The sequence below is a fragment of the Cherax quadricarinatus genome, chromosome 21 (genome assembly GCF_038502225.1).
Source record: "Cherax quadricarinatus isolate ZL_2023a chromosome 21, ASM3850222v1, whole genome shotgun sequence".
Classification (NCBI taxonomy): Eukaryota; Metazoa; Arthropoda; class Malacostraca; order Decapoda; family Parastacidae; genus Cherax; species Cherax quadricarinatus.
Genome location: NC_091312.1, coordinates 25,706,847 through 25,727,152, shown reverse-complemented (window position 1 = coordinate 25,727,152; position 20,306 = coordinate 25,706,847). Strand labels below are relative to the sequence as shown.

General features: G+C 39.0%; 2 pseudogenes across 2 annotated transcripts; one reads left to right on the top strand and one right to left on the bottom strand.

Moving 5' to 3' along the window:
• Positions 1-694: 694 nt before the first annotated feature.
• LOC128689108 (glutathione peroxidase-like) lies at positions 695-6,196 on the top strand (annotated as a pseudogene). The gene is made up of 4 exons (XR_008407115.1): positions 695-906; positions 4,309-4,443; positions 4,958-5,101; positions 5,639-6,196. The product of XR_008407115.1 is annotated as a glutathione peroxidase-like (transcript).
• A 4,434-nt stretch (positions 6,197-10,630) lies between these two features.
• LOC128689109 (glutathione peroxidase-like) lies at positions 10,631-18,417 on the bottom strand (annotated as a pseudogene). The gene is made up of 4 exons (XR_008407116.2): positions 18,200-18,417; positions 17,005-17,139; positions 15,783-15,926; positions 10,631-11,211 (listed from the first exon to the last, which is right to left on the bottom strand). The product of XR_008407116.2 is annotated as a glutathione peroxidase-like (transcript).
• Positions 18,418-20,306: the final 1,889 nt, after the last annotated feature.

The following is a 20,306-nucleotide window of genomic DNA, read 5'->3' as shown; positions in this document are numbered from 1 at the left end:
TCAGTAAATAACTCTTCTCCCTGAGTAGTAGAGGTAATAAAAAGGAAATTCTTCTGAGCTGAACGTTTCCAAACGTTTGAAACGTGGGATTTTTTTTTACCGCTTACCTTCTTATTTGGTGGAGACTTACACGATAACTTTCATAGTGTACATGTAGGGTTACTGCATTTAGTGCTAGTATGTAAACAAATCAGGGTACGGGCGGGGATTGAACCTGAGGCGAGTGAGTTTTACGACTCAACACGGATTCAATCCCTGCCCGTACCGTGGTATGTTATTATGATTTCTTGAGTTATGTAAGTTAGTTTATTCAGGTACAATTACACAATCTTTGGATAATCACATTTGTCTTATTAATAATGTATTTGTGAATTATCCAAGACAGCCAAAAAAAAAAGTCAAAGGATTTATTTCGACCAACACTGTTATTTTCTGCGAATAACAAAAATACAACAGTAGAGTATACCGACAGTATGCAAATAAAGGCTTTTTTTTTTTTTAAAAAAGTTTCAATCACAATAGACTTTATAAATTCAGATACACCCACGAACGCTTCTACTACGTAACATTACCTCAGTGGTATACATATATCAAGATTACTCCAGGTGATGATGCATCATTTTAGTATACCGAAACCTGACTCAAGACAAGGTCACCTGGAGAAAGGCAGGTATAAAAGGTGCTGGATCTGTGAGGACCTCGGTTCAGTGTGCTCGTGCACACGTGTGTGAGAGGATCATGAATCGCGTCCTACCGCTGCTACTGGGGGCGTCCCTGGTCACACCTGGCCTGGGTGAGATAATCCCCCGACGCCAGTGTGGAGACGTCCAAGGGGACTTTTACCAGTTCTCTGCCAGGAGTCTCAACGACTCCCAGGTTATCAGCTTCGAGCAGTACCGAGGCAAGGTGAGTGATGCGTCCTGCTGTTGCGGCTCCTGGTGATTAACAGGCAACTGCACCTCATTAATACTAATGAGGAAAACTAGGTAATTTACAGTGAATAAAAAATGCTTGTTAGCTAAAGAGACGAAGCTTTTGACGCTTAAAAATACTTCATTATCGCAGATGAACATCTTTACAAGACTTAAAACTGTTATGAAAATCAAGAATGTAAAAAAGATGTATGGTTTAATAATACGATATAATTAAAAGTTCCGTAATTTTCTTGCGGTATAAACTGGTAATTGATACCATTTGCCCTAGACTTGGCCCTTGTAGTTGAGTGGAACAAATTCCAAGCAGCGTTAAACAAGCGAGATTTTAGGGTAGCTAAAACAGGTTTGACAGGTACAGGAATGACGAGACCTGAATGTCATAGGTCAGTAAGACAACTACAGTCCTCTATTATGATCGTACATGCTGGGGATTATTTACTTTGTCTTAGTTAAATCTACAACTTTTCTTTACTTGACAAACGCCCCTCCCTCTCTGTCTCTGTCTCTCTGTCTCTGTCTCTCTCTGTCTGTCTCTCTTTGTCTCTCTCTGTCTCTCTTTGTCTCTCTCTCTCTCTGTCTCTCTCTCTTTCGATCTTTATCTCTTGCCCCATGAATAAATTGATTCAAGTTTAATTGCATCTTTACAATTTAAATAATTGTATTTCATATATGTCGTGCCGATTAAGTAAAACTTGCGGGTTTGGCTTAAATATCAAGGCCCTTCTTGCCTAATAAGGCAAGCGAAAATTTGTGTATGCAATAATTTCGCAAAATTCATTCTGAACCTAACGAAAAAAATATTTCATTGTGTTGGTTGTTTATTATTAAATTATTGTTAATCTATCTAAAATATATTTATTTAGATTAGGCTAAATTAAATTGCGCTTGTTATAATAAGGTTAGGTAAGCTTTCTAAGGCTCTTTTGGTACAAAATCATTAATTTTTACATTAATATAAATGAAAAAATATATTTAAACGTATAAGAGAATTTTAGAAAGGACTTATTTTAAACGAGTTCTTGCTAATTGACCAGTATTACCTATTCGCACAACACACACACACACACACACACACACACACACACACACACACATATATATATATGTCGTGCCGAATATGTAAAACTGGTCAATTAGCAAGAACTCATTTAAAATTAAGTCCTTTCTAAAATTTTCTCTTATACGTTTAAAGATATATTTTTTTCATTAATGTTAATGTAATTTTTTTTAATTTTGCTCCAAAAGAATCTTAGAAAACTTACCTAACCTTGTTATAACAAGAACAATTTATTTTAGCCTAACCCAACTAAATATATTTTAGATTTGTTTACAATAATTTAATACTAAACAAACACATTGAAATATTTTTTTTCATTAGGTTCAGAATGATTTTGGCGAAATTATTGCATACACAAATTTTCACTTGTCCTATATGGCAAGATGAGCGTTGCTATTTAAGCCAAGATCGCAAGTTCTGCCTATTTGGCACGACATATATATATATATATATATATATATATATATATATATATATATATATATATATATATATATATATATATATATATATATATATATATATATATATATATATATATATATATATATATATATATGCAATAAGATCACAGTAAACAGGTGATTTCAAAATATGCAAAACAACCACTCTGAAAGAATGGAGAAATTCCAAGCGCTTTCGTGACTACTCACATTATCAAGGAACTTGATAATGTGAGTAGTCACGAAAGCGCTTGGAATTTCTCTATTCTTTCAGAGTGGTTGTTTTGCATATATATATATATATATATATATATATATATATATATATATATATATATATATATATATATATATATATTATATATAGTTTTTCCATCCGGAAACAGCTGTGGAAAGTCGATCCTGTCTCGCGGAGTGTGAAACTCACGCTACCTGTATGTACTCGCCTAATGTAAATAAAAGGCCAATTGCTAATTTTTTTGATGGTTTAAAATGTTTCATGATGTTTTGTCTCGGGATTCTGTACTATGTAGTGATCCTTACTTTTTTTTAATGGGATGTAAAAGAAAGTTCCGGGAGACCGGCTGATGGTTAATCATTGGACTGATCATCTTTTAATTAAAACCTATGTCAGAAAACTGTTCTTTCCTGACCACCACATCCAACTTTCTCTTCCTGCTGTGTCCGTTTGGGCAAACGGGAAAAAATGCCGGAAATAAAATCCACGAATGCAAAACGAACAATCCACAGGAAAAAAAAAAAAACCCAAATGTTACTCGATTAGTTCAGGTTAGGATTTTTCCATGTATTTTAGTTGTGCTGTTCCCTTTTTTTTCACCTGGATTTTTCCCCCGTGCATATTTTTTTTCTTTTTTGCAAATATTTCCTGTTTTATTGTGTTTCATACGTTTTCTTTCTTTTTCCTCGCAATTTCTTGGAAACACGAATCCTGAACATACTGCTTCAATTTCCATACTATTTCTCGTGTCATACTAGAACGAAGGACGTGTTGTTTACATTACACGTCATTTTTACAAAATACGACATCAAAAGAATAATGTTGGGAGCACCATACATACTGTGTACGACCATCAAGGTGTCTGACTACGCTTCTTTCTGCTTTAATAATAATAATAATAATAATATCTTTATTTTACTACAAGTACATGTACAGGGTATACAGTCCTAGCTGATTACAATGACATATTACTATATAGAAAGTCCCTTGTTATGCTCCGGAGGCATTTCGGGCAAATTAGGTCAGTGTCCCAGGATGCGACCCACACCAGTCGACTAACACCCAGGTACCCATTTTACTGATGGGGAACATAGACAACAGGTGGAAAGAAACACGTCCAATGTTTCTACCCTGGCTGGGAATCGAACCCAGGCCCTCGCCGTGTGAACCGAGAGCGTTAACCACCAGGCCACCAACTACTAAAGATTATTAATGTCGATTTTTGGACAAGTTGGATTAAGCTGGATAAACCTGGCAAGAATGGTTCAATCCCTAAAGGAGCAACTAAAGCGAACACTCGGCGTATATATACTGAAAAAAATATCTTGGTGCATAGTTAGGCGTCCGGTACATCGTCCCCAGATGCTTGCAAACTGATTGTAAAGTGAACAAAGTCATGTCAACACAGCTCATCTCTCCCAGCATCTGTACATAGCAAGGTTACCTATATTAACACCAGTTGGCACAGTTTTGCTGATCAAAAAATCAGAAACCATAGCCGCTTTACTGTTCTTTCAACAACTTAACACAAGACTTAGATCCCCTCCTGCAGATGGTGTATACCTGAAGGAGGTTTCAGGGGTCAGCGCCCCCGTAGGCCCGGTCTATGTAATTAAGCTTTGTGTGTTCCTGCAGGTGGTGGTGGTGGTGAACGTGGCCACCTACTGAGGGCTCACCACCGCCTCCTACCACCAGATGAATGCACTAGCAGAGTTCTACGGAAACGAGGATATCGTCATTCTTGGTTTTCCATGTAACCAATTTGGCAAGGTAAGTCAGTCGTGAAATGTGTGAAGACATTTAGCAGTAATTACATGTTTAGACAGAGTTTACAGGAAATGCAGCTTTCTTGACTTAAAACAATCTAAGATTTCGCTTTTGTTAAAGTAATTAGTTGCACGCCCGAGCCTCGGGTCATGAGGCAGACGTGGTAACTATCACACCACTTACTTTTCACCCAGATAATTTGTCTTGTATTCTTACAGTATCTTTACATTCTTGTATATAGTTATGTCTTCTTTCTGATACATTTATATTATATGATCAATGGTGGGCTGGTTCGAGTGTCTAACTCGCCCAAGCCAACCTGACCAATCTGCAAGATTCCTTTCCTCCTTAATCTACTTATTATATTTACATTATCGACGAATAATGAAAAATGTAACCATTTAATATTTATTAATAAAATATCACAATGATAACTTATTAATATTGACTATTTAAAATTACATTTTAGAAATTAATTTTTTTAACCGTGGACTTAACTATTCTTCTCACCTGATAGCAAGAGCCGGGAGCAAACGCCACAGAGATCTTCAATGGGATCCACCACGTCCGGCCTGGCGGAGGCTTTGAAACGAAGATAATTCTCTTCGAGAAGACGGAGGTGAACGGCAAAAATGAGAATGAGATCTTTACGTTCTTGAAGGTGAGCCACTCAGGCCAGGACGGAATGCATGAAGTTTGCAAGAACTGGAAACTAGTAACAGGATAATGGAAAGTGATCCATCAGTCCTGCTCTGTTTCCATTATCAATTTTTATTCAGTCTCTGAATTATTAATAATAAAATAGCTAAATAATATCTTATTAATAAATGTTGAAATGCCGGATTTAAACTTTTTTATGTACTTAATTGTGCACAGCATTCCGGGCAGAAGTAAACTAGATTAAAAAGTTACTACAAGGTTACAGGTAGTAGCATTTAGCATATATTAGGGTTGGCTTTAAAATAATGCCTTTTTATGGAAAGAATTGACTGACCTTAAGGTGCATTTGAATTTAGTGTATTTTCTTAATAGTCTTTGAGTGTTTTTGTTTTTACCGCTTCTTTCAGCAGTTCATTATCCATGTGAGGAACTTTATTTTTATTCAAGATGGTCGTACATTGCGTGGCTTGTTTGTATTTGGTAATTTGATCTTTCAAATGGCTATATACTAAAACCGAAAAAATATCCTTTTTTTCAGAGCGCTTGTGAGTATACAGACACAGATTTCTCGTCTAACATATTTTATGAACCCAAACGAGTTGGAGACATCCACTGGAATTTCGAGAAGTTCCTGATTGGCAGGGATGGCAAGCCTCGGGCCCGGTTCCACCCAAGAGTTACAAACCCTGAAGATCTGAAGAGCGACCTCACTGCCCTCCTGTACGAAGAGGTTCCTACTCTGTCTCAGGTTCCTGTTGTTCCTCGGGTTCCCTCAGCCGCAGACAAAACTGTCCCTTCCGCACAAATTTCTCTTGCAGACGCATGTTGATGCTGAAAACCCAGCTCCTCCTCCCAGCCACGCCCATCCTGGTGTAGCCCCGCCCATGACGATGCCGCCAGAAACCCTCAGGTGGGCGGCGTCTGAAGTAGTCAGGAGAGAGTAGCCTCTTGTGCATTCTGGCCGCCACTCTCCTGCCTGCGGGATGCTGTCCAGGCCAGGCCGAGTTGGAAGGGCTGTTGGACACTATCTGACATAGGCTCTGGAAGTTACGTACGTGTTAATTATACACTGCAAAATATATTTGCTAAGCTAATACCGTGTTTTTTATTCTCAAAATATATTCACATCTGATGATAATGGAGAGGTGACAGTGTATTTCTTGGATTTTTAACTCGTATCCCTCGCAATTTACTAGACAAAACGAGCTACCAGAACATGTAACATGAAGGTAAACTTTTTTTTTCACCTTTTGGATATTTGAAACATCCCGGCGAGCGAAATGTAGCTTAAATAAAACAGTCAAACATTACAACGCTTTCATTTGCCATAATTGATTGTTGGTATAAATATATTCATACGCTGAAGGAGTAATGTGCAGTGTGTCGCTTGTTGCCAAGTGTGCTTACATCTTATACAAGTATGAAGATAGCTTATACTGATTCGTAACTGGTGGACCACCAGTTATGAACCAGTTCCACTACCAACCACCAGTGATGGTTGCAGTGACGTTGCTAGGGCTGGTGTCACCCGGAGCGGCATCTTTGGTGTCACCTCCATGAAATCCAAGGGCAGGGGATTGGGGGGGAGTAAACTTCAGTTACGTCACTACTGCATGGCCAGTGACTAATGTTTAGCAAAAAGAACGTTTTAAGGACCATAAACCGAACAGGAGAAAACTTCTCAATTTAATTAATGATAAATAATCGTAGTAATATTAAAGAAACATAAACTCAAATACCACTTTGAGTACAGGCAACAGATCCTATGTTTACTCATATTCAATAATGCAAAAAAAAAAAAACTTGAAAAAATAAAGAAACATTGAAATATCAGAGAAACACTTGTTCCGATTTGACCTTGAGTACAGGTAACATCTCAGTGAACCTGATCTTACATTTGACCTTGAGTACAGGTAACATCTCAGTGAACCTGATCTTACATTTGACCTTGAGTACAGGTAACATCTCAGTGAACCTGATCTTACATTTGACCTTGAGTACAGGTAACATCTCAGTGAACCTGATCTTACATTTGACCTTGAGTACAGGTAACATCTCAGTGAACCTGATCTTACATTTGACCTTGAGTACAGGTAACATCTCAGTGAACCTGATCTTACATTTGACCTTGAATACAGGTAACATCTCAGTGAACCTGATCTTACATTTCCTTGCCTTCAGTCCTGCAAAATCATCTATCACATCATCAAAATCAATGATTTTCCTTATATAGACCTATTTGTACTCTGAAATCATATAAGAGGCTATATAGAAACGAAGGATTTGTCTCTTATGTTGGTGCAGCACTGTTTTAGGAATTAGTGTCACCTGCTTTAGAGGCTCTATAGTGTCACCCCTTGATGGTGTCACCTTTTGATGGTGTCACCCGGGGCGCGTCCACCCCCCTTACGACGCCACTGGGTGGTTGGTAGTGGAACGCACATACCTGCCTTGACACACCTTGCAAGACGGCTCAAATAATTATAAATTTTCCCACATATTATTTATTGTTCACTTCCAGTGTTAACTGCTCAGTAAACTGTATAGAGATAATTGACTAATACAGTGTTTGAGTACATGTAAATCACTCCATAAATACTTTTACACCAGAAAGTGTTCTCATACATTATTTTCGGGAAAAACTTTCTTTACTTTTTTTTTGGGGGGGGGGGGGGCTTGTGTGACTCACTGGTATAAGAGGCCTCCCCAGGGAGGTGCCATGACGTCTGTGAGAGCTCCTGATTCAAGGAACTAAACTTGACATCTCCTTCCTTGGAGCTAAACTGATTGCCTCTCATTCCCCCAGGCGCTGTATAGCCCTTACAGGTTTAGCGTTCCTCCCTCTCACATTACTGAAGAAGTTTACAATATGTACAGAGTGGCAGAACAGCATTCATAAAGCACAACTTAATTATTATATTGATAAAGACTATACGCCACTACTTGTACTGAGATGTGGAGTGGGAAATTTCTGCCCCTCCGCTACTTCCTGACTTCCTTTGGGCACAAGAAAGTTCCCTTAGGTATAGATGTTATTGTTTCTTACTAACACTAAGTAAGTGGGAAGACATCCAGTCTCTTAACCAGTGATAACTGTAAACAAAGAATTAATATGCCAGACGCGATGGAATATATCTTCCCTATGACGCACCCTCAGAAGAAAAGTAGAGAATCGAACATTATTAAACAGACTGACAATTTTACCAAAACAGGACTCGGTAAAGCATTTTACTTTACCATAGAATTTGTTAAGATACATGCCAATGTAACACCGAAGGTTATTAAATAAGGCCAATCAAATAGAGATTTCAGAATGAGCAGGTAGGTATAACGTTTGTCAGGAAACAGGACGAGTGTTTCCTGACGCGGGTCTGTCAAATGATGACACACAGCTGGAGCTTTTGTTCATCTGACCGATGCCTTCCACTGGCTTACTGGTCCACCTCTAAAAATTATGGTTACAATTATAACCATATTTTTTTCAGAATAAGCGTAACATAAACATTTAATATCTAATGAAGTCTCTCTTAATGTAATCTAATATAAAAATCTTAAAAAGATTTAAAACTTAATAAGAAAATATTTAACTGATGTCACACTACCTGATATTTATATTGTCCAGTATTTCTTCAGCTTAATTAATTTCCATGAACACCAACAGTTTGTAATGTGAATAATTTATTCACCAAGGGGATTACCCCTTGGAGAATCAACCAGAGGCTAAAATAATCATGGTTACTTGGTTATCAAAAATAAAACGAATGTCAGAAAATAATGATAAAAATATATACATAAGAAGCTAATTGAAAAAAAAAGATAATGTAAGTTGAAATTAGCGGTGTTTAGTAAAGTTATAACCAGGTACGATTTATGTATGTATATTTTAAACCTCAGGTAGACTCGCAGCTTATTGTAAGCTGAAAAGCTACAGTATACGAGAGATTTACTCAGAGGGTGACACATTTAACACTGGGAATACTGTGTTGTTACTGTTATCTCTCAGGAAATTCATTAAAAAATAGTAGAGATGAAGATTTCTCCAGCATCAACATCCCATCTAGGGATAACCTTATAAAAAGTACATGGTAACAAGCTAATTAGAAATCATAGAGCTTTGTACACTGATACTATTAGAAATTATGGAGCAGGAAACTGTCTAGTGAGGAATTATACATGTGTTCGTCACCTGAGGATTCTCATTTGAAGACGTTTCGCCAACCACTGCTTTAACCAGTTCACTACAGGGATGATATTCGAAAGCAGTACAAGATGAGGTATTCAGTCTGTCAGCCTTGCAAAACTATGCGCAGAAGACAGTGCAAAATGAGGTAATCAGCCCTTCAGTCTGAAACCCGGTGTGTAGTACCTTAGTTTTGGCGAATCTGAATCAGGTGAGATGCGGCAGTTGAAGTTAGGTCAGAGGCGGTGCAGGGCCTGCACCGCCTCTGACGGTGCAGCATCCACCAGTGGATGCTGCACCGTGTAGCATCCACTGGTGGAAGCAGATCATGTCCATGATATCCTCTGTACCAAGATTCCATGGTGATGATATGTCAGGCAAGTATCAATACAATAATGATACATAATCAAGACAAGAAGAGGAATTAAACATATGCAGCCCCTGGGCCTCTTTATTTGAAAACGTTTTGGTAATTACCTCTGTTTTGCACTGATGCGTCAATAACGTTACTGGCTGGACAAGCGTCTTCAAATAAAAATCGACAGGTTTTTCACATGTGTCTAATTCCTCATCTTGTAGGTACTGTATGCCATCGTTACATTAATACTGTTTCATGGAATATAATTCATCTGTTTACATTGCAGTAGATTCTATATTTAAGTTTAACACTTCGGATAAACTCGAGATCTTATATTCACTATGAGTCATTCTAACCTGTGGCTGGGCAGACATATGCACAGGAGCGTTAAATGATAGATCTTACAGCCATACACTAGACGCCATATTGTACCTGGAGTATATTTGGAGAGAGTTTCGGGGATCAACGCCTCAGCGGCCCGGTCTGAGACCAGGCCTCGCGGTGGATCAGGGTCTGATCAACCAGGCTCTTACTGCAAACTGACGTACGAACTACAGCCCGGTTGCTCAGATGTCTGTCCAGTGCCTTCTTGAAAACGGCCAGGAGTCTATTGGAAATCCCCCTTATATATGCTGGGAGGCAGTTGAACTGTCTTGGGCCTCTGACACTTATTGTGTTGTCTCTTAACGTACTCGTGGCACCTCTGCTTTTAATTGGGAGGATGTTGCATCTCCTGCTGAGTCTTTTGCTATCACAGGGAGTGATTTTCGTGTGCATATTTGGGATTAATCCCTCTAGGATTTTCCAAGTGTATATTATCAAGTATCTTTCTCGCCTGCGTTCCAGGGAATACAAATCAAGGGACTTTAACCGTTCCTTGCCACTCAGGTGTTCTGGTAGCTCAACCCCAGATGACTTGCAGTATACAAGAAATATATAACGAAATACACTAGGTATGCAAACTTAAAAAAAAGGAAAAAAACTGAGGACAATAAATACAGAAACAGTTTATTAAGTATATTTTATATCACTGGAATATAATCATCTAACTTTTGTGTATTATATTAAGTGTCCTAGTAGCCCTTCCAGCCCGGCCCAGCCTGGACAACATCCCGCAGGCAGTAAGTCGCAGCCAGAATGCACAAGAGGCTACTTTCTCCTGACTTCTTCAGACGCCGCCCACCTGAGGGTTTTTAGCGGCGTCATCATGGACGGGGCTGTACCAGGATGGGCGTGGCTAGGAAGAGGAACTGGAAGTTCTGAGGCAACACGTGGGCTACCCGCTAAAGAGCTGAGAAATTCTACGCAGGAAAGGCTTTTTGGTTGTCACAATTACGCCTGGGTCTATGGGAACCTCAGGAACGTCAGGAACTTCAGGAGGCAGTTCGTACAGCAGATTACTGATGTCGCTCTTGAGATCCTCGGGGTTAGTTACTCTGGGGTGGTACCGGGTTCGAGGCTTGCCATTCCTACCGATTAGGAACTTCTCGAAATTCCAGTGGATGTCCCCAACTCTCTTTGGCTCGTAGAACACATTAGACGAGAAGTCTGTGTCTGTATACTCACAAGCACTCTGAAAAAAAAAATACCAGACATACATTTCACATTCCAGTATTTGGTCCTTTGAATATGCACTCATACAGTTTTCTCACAACAATTATAGAGAGTTATTAATCTCTAATGCAAATGTAAGTCATTCCCAGAGATAGTCAGAAAGGGATAAACTGGAATGTTTTTAGTGAGAAGCTAAGAACGGCAGCCTTTATTTACCTACAAGGGAAAACTTTTTAATTAAATAACGAGTTGGATGATTTTGATGAGTTGGATGCTAAAAAGTGCTGCAAGCAGAACGAAAATCAGTCACTAAAATCAGTTGTAAAACTACCCACATATTCACGATATTGTGAAATATTTGTTTACATATGACACGTGAGAAAACCCAAACTCAGTACTTTATTATGCAAAATTTTGTAAGTAAAAAAAGCTGGGATACAGAGCTCAGACCACGGCACTGACAACTCAGAGAGACGCTGCTGGAGGAAATCAGACAATCCACAGAAACATGTGGGAATACTTAATTGCTAAAGCTCAGACGCAGAGAGCCGCCTGTATCTAGAATTCAATGAATGATGAGACTAATTCCAGATACAAAACTCCATACATGAGTGTTCATGCTGAGACAGAAAACGCGTCGAAAAAAATTCTGAGCTAAAATATTCCAAATAACAGAGGAAGATAATGAAGAATTTTAAAGTGTAGAATGAACAAAGTGTGATAATAAAGATGACTCATTTCACAACATAACAGAAATAATAGAGTCACATACGAGTAAGGTCACCTGACTTTCCCCATACCTTCAAATAAGGTCAAAAGATTCACGCTACATAAGACATAAGTTCCAGGTTCCGAGGATATCCTAGGATTAAGAAAATGAAGCATTCTAAATGCAGCCTTTACGGCCGTCTATTTCTCAGATAAATTTAAAGTGGCAACCAAATGGTTTATAAAAACCAATAGGCTGAGACACCGCCTGGAGAGGAAAGGTTTTTACAACCCTGGAAAAGCAAGCGGCTAGGCTCGTAAAAAATATTTTAAGCTGGGTATATAACACGTCTGAGAAAAGAACAAAAATCACGTAACCGAGATTTTTTCAGCATATTTACAAAAACCCTGCACGATTTTTTTACCACAAGTGCATTTGAATTAAACCGAAACTGTTTTAATTTCTTACCGACATTTTACAGAGAAAATGTTTGTCATGTACTCGTTGTATCACTTTCAAAAATCGGAATATACCGAGCTAACATCCCGGCTCTTATCAAATTTTGTCGGCCGACGAAATTACCCAAATTATGATTTACGAAGAATATAAGAAAGGAGGAACACAGTAGCAGGCCTATTGTCCCATATTAGGCAGGTCCTTCTCAAACCCCAATAACAAAAAATATCTGCTCAACCTATTTTCAATGTTACCCAAAAGAATAAGCATTAATAACTCTGTTAACTTATGTGCAAGTCCCACTTAAACACAAAATAATTACGGCTCGAACGACCGAGGCAATAAACAAACACTGGAAATATGGGTCAAAAATTAAAATAAATAAACAGAAATTCCACAGTATGTGTGACACAGTATGTGTGACACAGTATGTGTGACACAGTATGTGTGACACAGTATGTGTGACACAGTATGTGTGATACAGTATGTGTGACACAGTATGTGTGACACAGTGTGTGTGACACAGTGTGTGTGACACAGTATGTGTGACACAGTATGTGTGACACAGTATGTGTGACACAGTATGTGTGACACAGTATGTGTGACACAGCATGTGTGACACAGCATGTGTGATACAGTATGTGTGACACAGTATGTGTGGCAGTATGTGTGACACAGTATGTGTGACACAGTATGTGTGACACAGTATGTGTGACACAGTATGTGTGACACAGTATGTGTGACACAGTATGTGTGACACAGCATGTGTGACACAGTATGTGTGACACAGCATGTATGACACAGTATGTGACACAGCATGTGTGAAACAGTATGTGTGACACAGCATGTATGACACAGTATGTGACACAGCATGTATGACACAGTATGTGACACAGCGTGTATGACACAGCATGTGTTGTGAGAGAGATGTCAATACCACACAGTATGCGCTTTATGAACTTTTATGAGAAAAATACCACTAACGTACATAGAGAGGGGAAGATGCTCTGAGAAGAATACAGTAAGAGGGTTGCCAAGGCAAGGTAAAGAACTGAGACAGTGTGGTACAGTCAGTCAACTTGTGATTTGCAAGTTCCCAGTAACAACAGACATGTATTAATGTTGGTAGAATTACCGACAATATTTTAAAAGGACACAAGTGCAACTAATGTGACATTAGTTGCATTAAAATGTCGCATTAGTTGCACTTGTGTCCTTTTACTTAACAACAGACATGTCCTGGATCTGAATGGTGTACTGATGACAATACTGAAGAAAAGACAACGTTGCAGAACAAGCTTTTATTGGTATAATATTGGTTTAATTAAGCTCTAACAGAGCAAAAAGTTAAAAGAGGCCACTCTAAACCCAAGAACAGCAGAAAAAAAATTGACACAAACGGTTGTATTAGTTTTAATGATTAACAGCAGATAACACTGAGAAACTAAAGCAAAAAAAAAAATCTGACAACAGAGAAACAGTATAATGCCTCAGAGTTCATACAAGCAAATCATGGACAGGACAGCTTAGTGAGTCACTAATGCAGCACTAGATATTCAGAAACAATTTTTGAATTATAGAAGACAAAGTATTATTAACATAAAAAACATTATCCTAGCTTTTTTTACATTAAAAAAGTTCAGGATATGTAGTGATAAGAAAACTCGTAGTGCAACAGGTGTACATCCGTCCGATGTGACGCTACACTATGTGACGCTACACTATGTGACGTTACACGATGTGACGCTACACGTCTCTACACGATAGGAACACTGACGCAGCAGTGAACTTATATATATCCACTTTCAAATGAACGTTTTGACTAATAATATTGACAGCGAAGCCGTCTCCCAAGGAGGAAAGCTGACCCCCAAAAAAGGAAATACTTTCACCATCACTTATTCAATCGCCGTCTTATCAGAAGCATGCTGACATAATGGTTCAGATGGCCCTCCGAACTGCAACATCCTCACACGTCGTTCCGAGTGCAGGCACTGAACTTTCCACCTCCAGGACTCAAGTCAGGCTACTCGGTTTTCCCGAATCTCTTCATAAATGTTACCTTGCTCACTCTCCAACACGTCAAATCTAACGTGCTCATGCAAGCCTGTTGTTGGATGTCCAAGTGCGTAGCACTCAAAACCTCCTTTACCCCGCTCCCTCCAACCTTTCCTGGAATGACCCCTACCCCTCCTTCCTTCCAGTGCAGACTTATGGAAAAGAGATACAAGCGGTATATTATACTACAGTATAATGCGATCTTTTATTATACTGTATTTGTGTCTTTTTTTTTTTCCATCGTATCGTTATTTCGTACTATTTCTCTCCACCCCTGACTTATACACTCTCCTGGTCATCCTATTTTACTGTGCCTCTCTACATGCCCTTATCACCTCGGTTACCCTTCCTCAGTTCTTTCTAATATGTAGCTCCGAATTCTCAAATTCTCCGCATAATGTTTACAACAAACATTGTATTTAGATACGACTTCTTCACTGTCTCCAGTCTTCTAACTGTAATGTTTACGACACATGCCTCGCACGTGTATATCATTGTTAGTAACAATATGCTCTGGTACATTTTTTGTTTTGCCTTTATGGATAAAAGTCTTGTCTCCCCAGATACCTCCGTGTGCACATCCTCCTTTTTTCCCGTCATCAATTCTATGGTGCATCTCGTCTTTCTTAGCTCCCCTCCTCTGTCAAGTCTACTCCCAAGTAACTGAACTCATGTACTTCCTCCATATACCCTTCCTCTGATTTCATATCCACCCTTTCATTGCTTTTTTTTTTGTTCCCATTACCTTGTTCAATTTTAATTTCCTTCTTTTATATACCCTTTCAAATTCCTACACCAACCTTTGCAAAATGTCGTCCGAATCTCCCAAAAGAACTGCGTCATCTGCAAAAAAAATCTGTGACAACTCCAACTTAGTATCAAATTCGTTAATGTTTAGTCTCAAACCTCTTCTTCTAGAACCCCATCTGTAAATATGTTAAATTTATTTAGGGAGTAAATTTGAGTATAAAAAATCTCATCTGTCTGTTTTTCTCACTCTACCCACAAAGGGTCATTATTATGGTAAGTAAATCATACATGTTTTCAATGGTCATGTAAATATTATGCAGTTTTAACAGGTTGTAAAAAAAAAAAAAAAAAAAATCTCGACACCCTTAATTCATTCCAGTGTAAGTTACGTCTGGTTGTGAGTACCTCACCATCAAGAACGACAGCACCTCACCATCAAGAACGACAGCACCTCACCATCAAGAACGACAGCACTTCACCATCAAGAACGACAGCACCTCACCTTCAAGAACGACAGCACCTCACCTTCAAGAACGACAGCACCTCACCTTCAAGAACGACAGCACCTCACCTTCAAGAACGACAACACCTCACCTTCAAGAACGACAGCACCTCACCTTCAAGAACGTGAAGATCTTGTTCTCATTGATGCCGTTCACCTCCGTCTTCTGGAAGAGAGTCACCATAGTCTGGAAGCCTCCTCCAGGCCGGACATGTTGGATCCCATTGAAGATCTCTGTGGCGTTGGCTCCCGGCTCTTGCTGCCAGGCGAGAAGAAGAGTCAAGTCCACGGTAAAAAAAAAAAATAAACAGACCAAAAAGGTGATACCATGTAAAGTAAAACTGTAATATTTCTCTTAGCGTTTTAATCCCAAAAATTATATTGGAAATGCTTTTTATTTTAACAATATTCATGGATAATGCAGATATAATCTGAAGACTAACCTAAAGAATAATTACAAAGCAAAGAAAGGAATTATACAGCACGCCTCCACGTGCGTGTGAGACAAGTACGATAACTGTTACAACACTGAGCTTGTAAAAGTTTAGCGCCTAGTTTTGTTAATGAGTTTGTACGAAGAATCGTTATAGAGAATGATACGTGAAAACTAGCGAATTACACCCGAACAACACGTTCAAAGCACAGAGTATGACTGGAAAGATATCCTATCCAGTCGCTGGTGTCCTTAGATAGCACCATCAAGAACTCATGTTCTGGACTGCCTTCCCTCAAGCGAGGTTCCTTGACGCTGGTGAGGGGCTCTTGATCTAGGGAATTGGATCTGTTCTCTGGTTCCCTGAATACCTTCCATCCCCCCCCCCTGCGTGGGCTGTATAATCCTACGGGTTTAGCTCTCCCCCATGATTATAATAATCTAGACAGACTGCTACACTGAACAACGATACTTGTGAAATTTTCCAAAAGCATAACAACACCAGAATGGCATCAAAGATGATTGTAAAACAAAATATAATTGGCAACAGTAACTGTTATAATTGATCAGACAGTTAAATTTGTGCTCGTTTTCTTATGTTCAGTGGTGGAGTAGACAGAATCTCTCTACCTCACGAGCACAAGGTCGGCTTTGTATTAATCCTTTCTTGATATTTTTTACATTCACGAGTGTTAAATTTCACTTTGAATTAATTATAGATGTTCAATCAATAAAAAATGTGATGTCATTTATGAAGTGTTGTTATTAAAACAATTCCTGTGTTTTTTAGTACACTAATTTATTGGCCAATTTTGTCATTTATAGCTAAAGAAGCTAAATTTTCTGTAAATTCAATCTAGATTTATAATTGCTGCTTCCCTACACAGTTCCTCGTCTGACTTACCTTACCAAATTGGTTACATGGAAAACCAAGAATGACGAGATCCTGGTTTTCGTAAAACTCTGCCAGTGCATTCATCTGGTGGTAGGAGGCGGTGGTGAGGCCTCAGTAAGTGGCTACGTTCACCACCAAAACCACCTGCAGGGACACACACATCTTAGTTACACCAAATGAGACTGGTTCGATGTTGGTTCTACCATAACATGGTAGGTATAAGGTTTGTTGCTGGGTTGTAGCAATATTAACATTAAAACAGTTATTTTTTCCCCAAGTTTTGTTTGGGTGACTATAGTCACGGTGGACTCAGATGACACTTAGTGTTGACCAGGGTAACCTGACTAGGCACAACTGACTAGAGAACTGTGGTGTGTTGACATGCTTTAACTCACTTCACAGTGGTTATGCATGTGTAAAACTCTAGCAGGAAGTAGCTAAGTATGTGTATGGGGTGTTAGTGAGACCCGAGATGTATCTTTTCTTGCAAGATTGTATACAAAACAACGTGAAAAGACTTGTTTACTTATAAAGGAGGCAGAGATAAAATTAATTCTTCAAATTATAGATTAATTCTTTTTCAAGATGAGAAAATAGGATTCCTTAAGCTGGACAAAAGAGATACGTGAGAACCTTTTCAGAAGCAAAAAACTCTTATTATTTTCTTCATTTGAGAAATTAAACCCCATGTGAGTCATTGAGTTCAAAGAGTGGTGGAGACTCAAGCCTCCGTGGAGATAATTCCTCTGCAAGTGATAAGTGAATCATCTGATTTATGATCTCAGATAGTTCAAGATAGTAAAATTAAAATTGCCAATTACGTGACTATACATATAGGGACTCAAACCGTGGTGCTGGAGTGTCGCAGGCCCAGTGCTATACCACTGAGCCACGAAGCTAAAAATATGAAGATTTTTCACAGACAGTATTTCTGTGATATGTCTGTATCAGCAGCATTAACTGTGACGCTAACTCACTACCCACAGCTCCAGAAGTTTTCAAGGCACATCTATTCTTATACCCATCAAAGCCATGTAGCATTGGTGGTTCATCACGAATGTCTCAGAGCCAAAGAAACGAAAACATTATAAATTTATTTTCGGTCATCTGAAATTTCTTCTCCGGAATTGATGTAGGAATACGTTTGTAATTACTTTTATTAAATTGGTAAAGGGAAACCACAACATTTCGTTGCATCACCCACCTTGCCTCTGAACTGGTCGAAGTTGATGTCCTGAGAGTCATTCAGAAGCTTGGCGGAGAACTGGTAAAAGTCCCCTTGGACGTCTCCACACTCACGTCGGGAGAAAATCTTACCCAGGCCAGGGGTGAGCAGGGACGCCCCCACCAGCAGCGGCAGGACACGATTCATGGCCCTCTCACAGTCAAGTGCACGAGGACACTGCACAGAGGATGCCAATCCCCAACACTTTATATATCCGTTGTTGCCCAGGCAACCATCATGGCAGGGCCTGAAACACTACCCCAAAACTGTTACCACGCCACCATGTCACTATAGTGACTGTGTCACTGTATAAGGTTAGGGTATTAGTCAGCACTGGCGTACCGTAGGTGACCTCGGTTCTGTGACTGACCACATAACGACGCGGGCCAGAAATACCAACAAATAGTAAAAAAAAAAAAAAAAAGCGTTACTAAGGTATACATAAAGGTTGCCCTATGCACACATATGTACATATAAAGTTACACCCCATAAATATATATATATATATATATATATATATATATATATATATATATATATATATATATATATATATATATATATATATATATATATATATATATATATATATATATATATATATATATATATATATATATATATATATATATATAATCTCAATCGTACTGTTACGTAAAAGTATACTTCAGCGGTAAAGTTATGCAGAATCAGTCTATATTTTCAGTGCAAGCTACTGCGCCACACACAAGTAACACCACCACCATCAAGAGACCTAAGAAGATGACAGCTATAAAACAAAGTTGTAGTCAGTATAACATCGGACAAAAACTAAAATTAGTTGGCTACAGGTGTATTACCATATCGATGGGTTACGAACCCTGAGAATTTTATGCTTCGGCTGATAATTTAAGAAGGTATGTAAAAGAAGGAAATTAAAAGTGAACATAGGAAACGGCAAGGTGATGAGAGTAACATCAAATTTAGGTAATGACAGACTGGATATCAGATTGGAAGGAGAGATTATGGAGAAGTAAATCTTTTCGATTATTTACGAGTGGACTGTCGGTGGACAGGTCTGTGTAAGAGATGAAGTGAATTACAGAACTGACGAAGGAAAAAAAAAGTTGGATGGTGCATTTAAGCATCTGTAGAGACAAAGAACCTTATCGCTGGAGGCACAAAGGAAAATGTACCAGAGTATTATAATAGTAACAACTCGCTTTTATGTTGTGAAGCATGGGTTTTAAACGCTGCAGCCAGGAAGAGACTGGAAGCAGTGCAAATAATGTGCCTGAATGCAATGTGTAGTGTGAATATTACACAGAGAATTAATAGTTTGGAGATTGAAAGGACGTTTGGTGTTACCAAAAGTTTTATTCAGAGAGATGACGAGGGTAGTTCAGGTAATTGTACATTTCAGAGAAAATGGAGGAAAATGGGATGACTGGAATAGTGTGTAAATCTTGGGTGGAGGGAAGGAGAGGTAGAGGTCGTCCTAGGAAAGGCTGCAGAGAAGAGGTAAAGGAGCTTAGACATCAAAAAGGCTAGTGTGAGTGCTAGATAGGAGTAGAAGTAGGTGGTTAGATGTGGCGTTGGAGTGTGAGCAAGGCAATTTTATGAAGGGATTCAAGGAAACCGGTTAGCCGGATTTAAGTCCTCGGAATAGGAAATACAGCGCCTGCACTCTGAAGGAGTGGGGATGTTCCAGATTGGAGGGACATCGGAACTGTGATGCTAGCACACTTTTAGCAAGACTGTGATTGAATGAATACTCGCAAAAAGTGTTTTTTCTTTTTCTAATCAAAGGTGAGTATACACACACACACACACACACACACACACACACACACACACACACACACACACACACACACACACACACACACACACACACACACACATACACACATACACACACACGCACACACACACACACACACACACACACACATACACACACACGCACACACACACACACACACACACACACACACACACACACACACACACACACATACATACACACACACGCACACACACACACACACACACACACACACACACACACACACACACACACACACACACACACACACACACACAC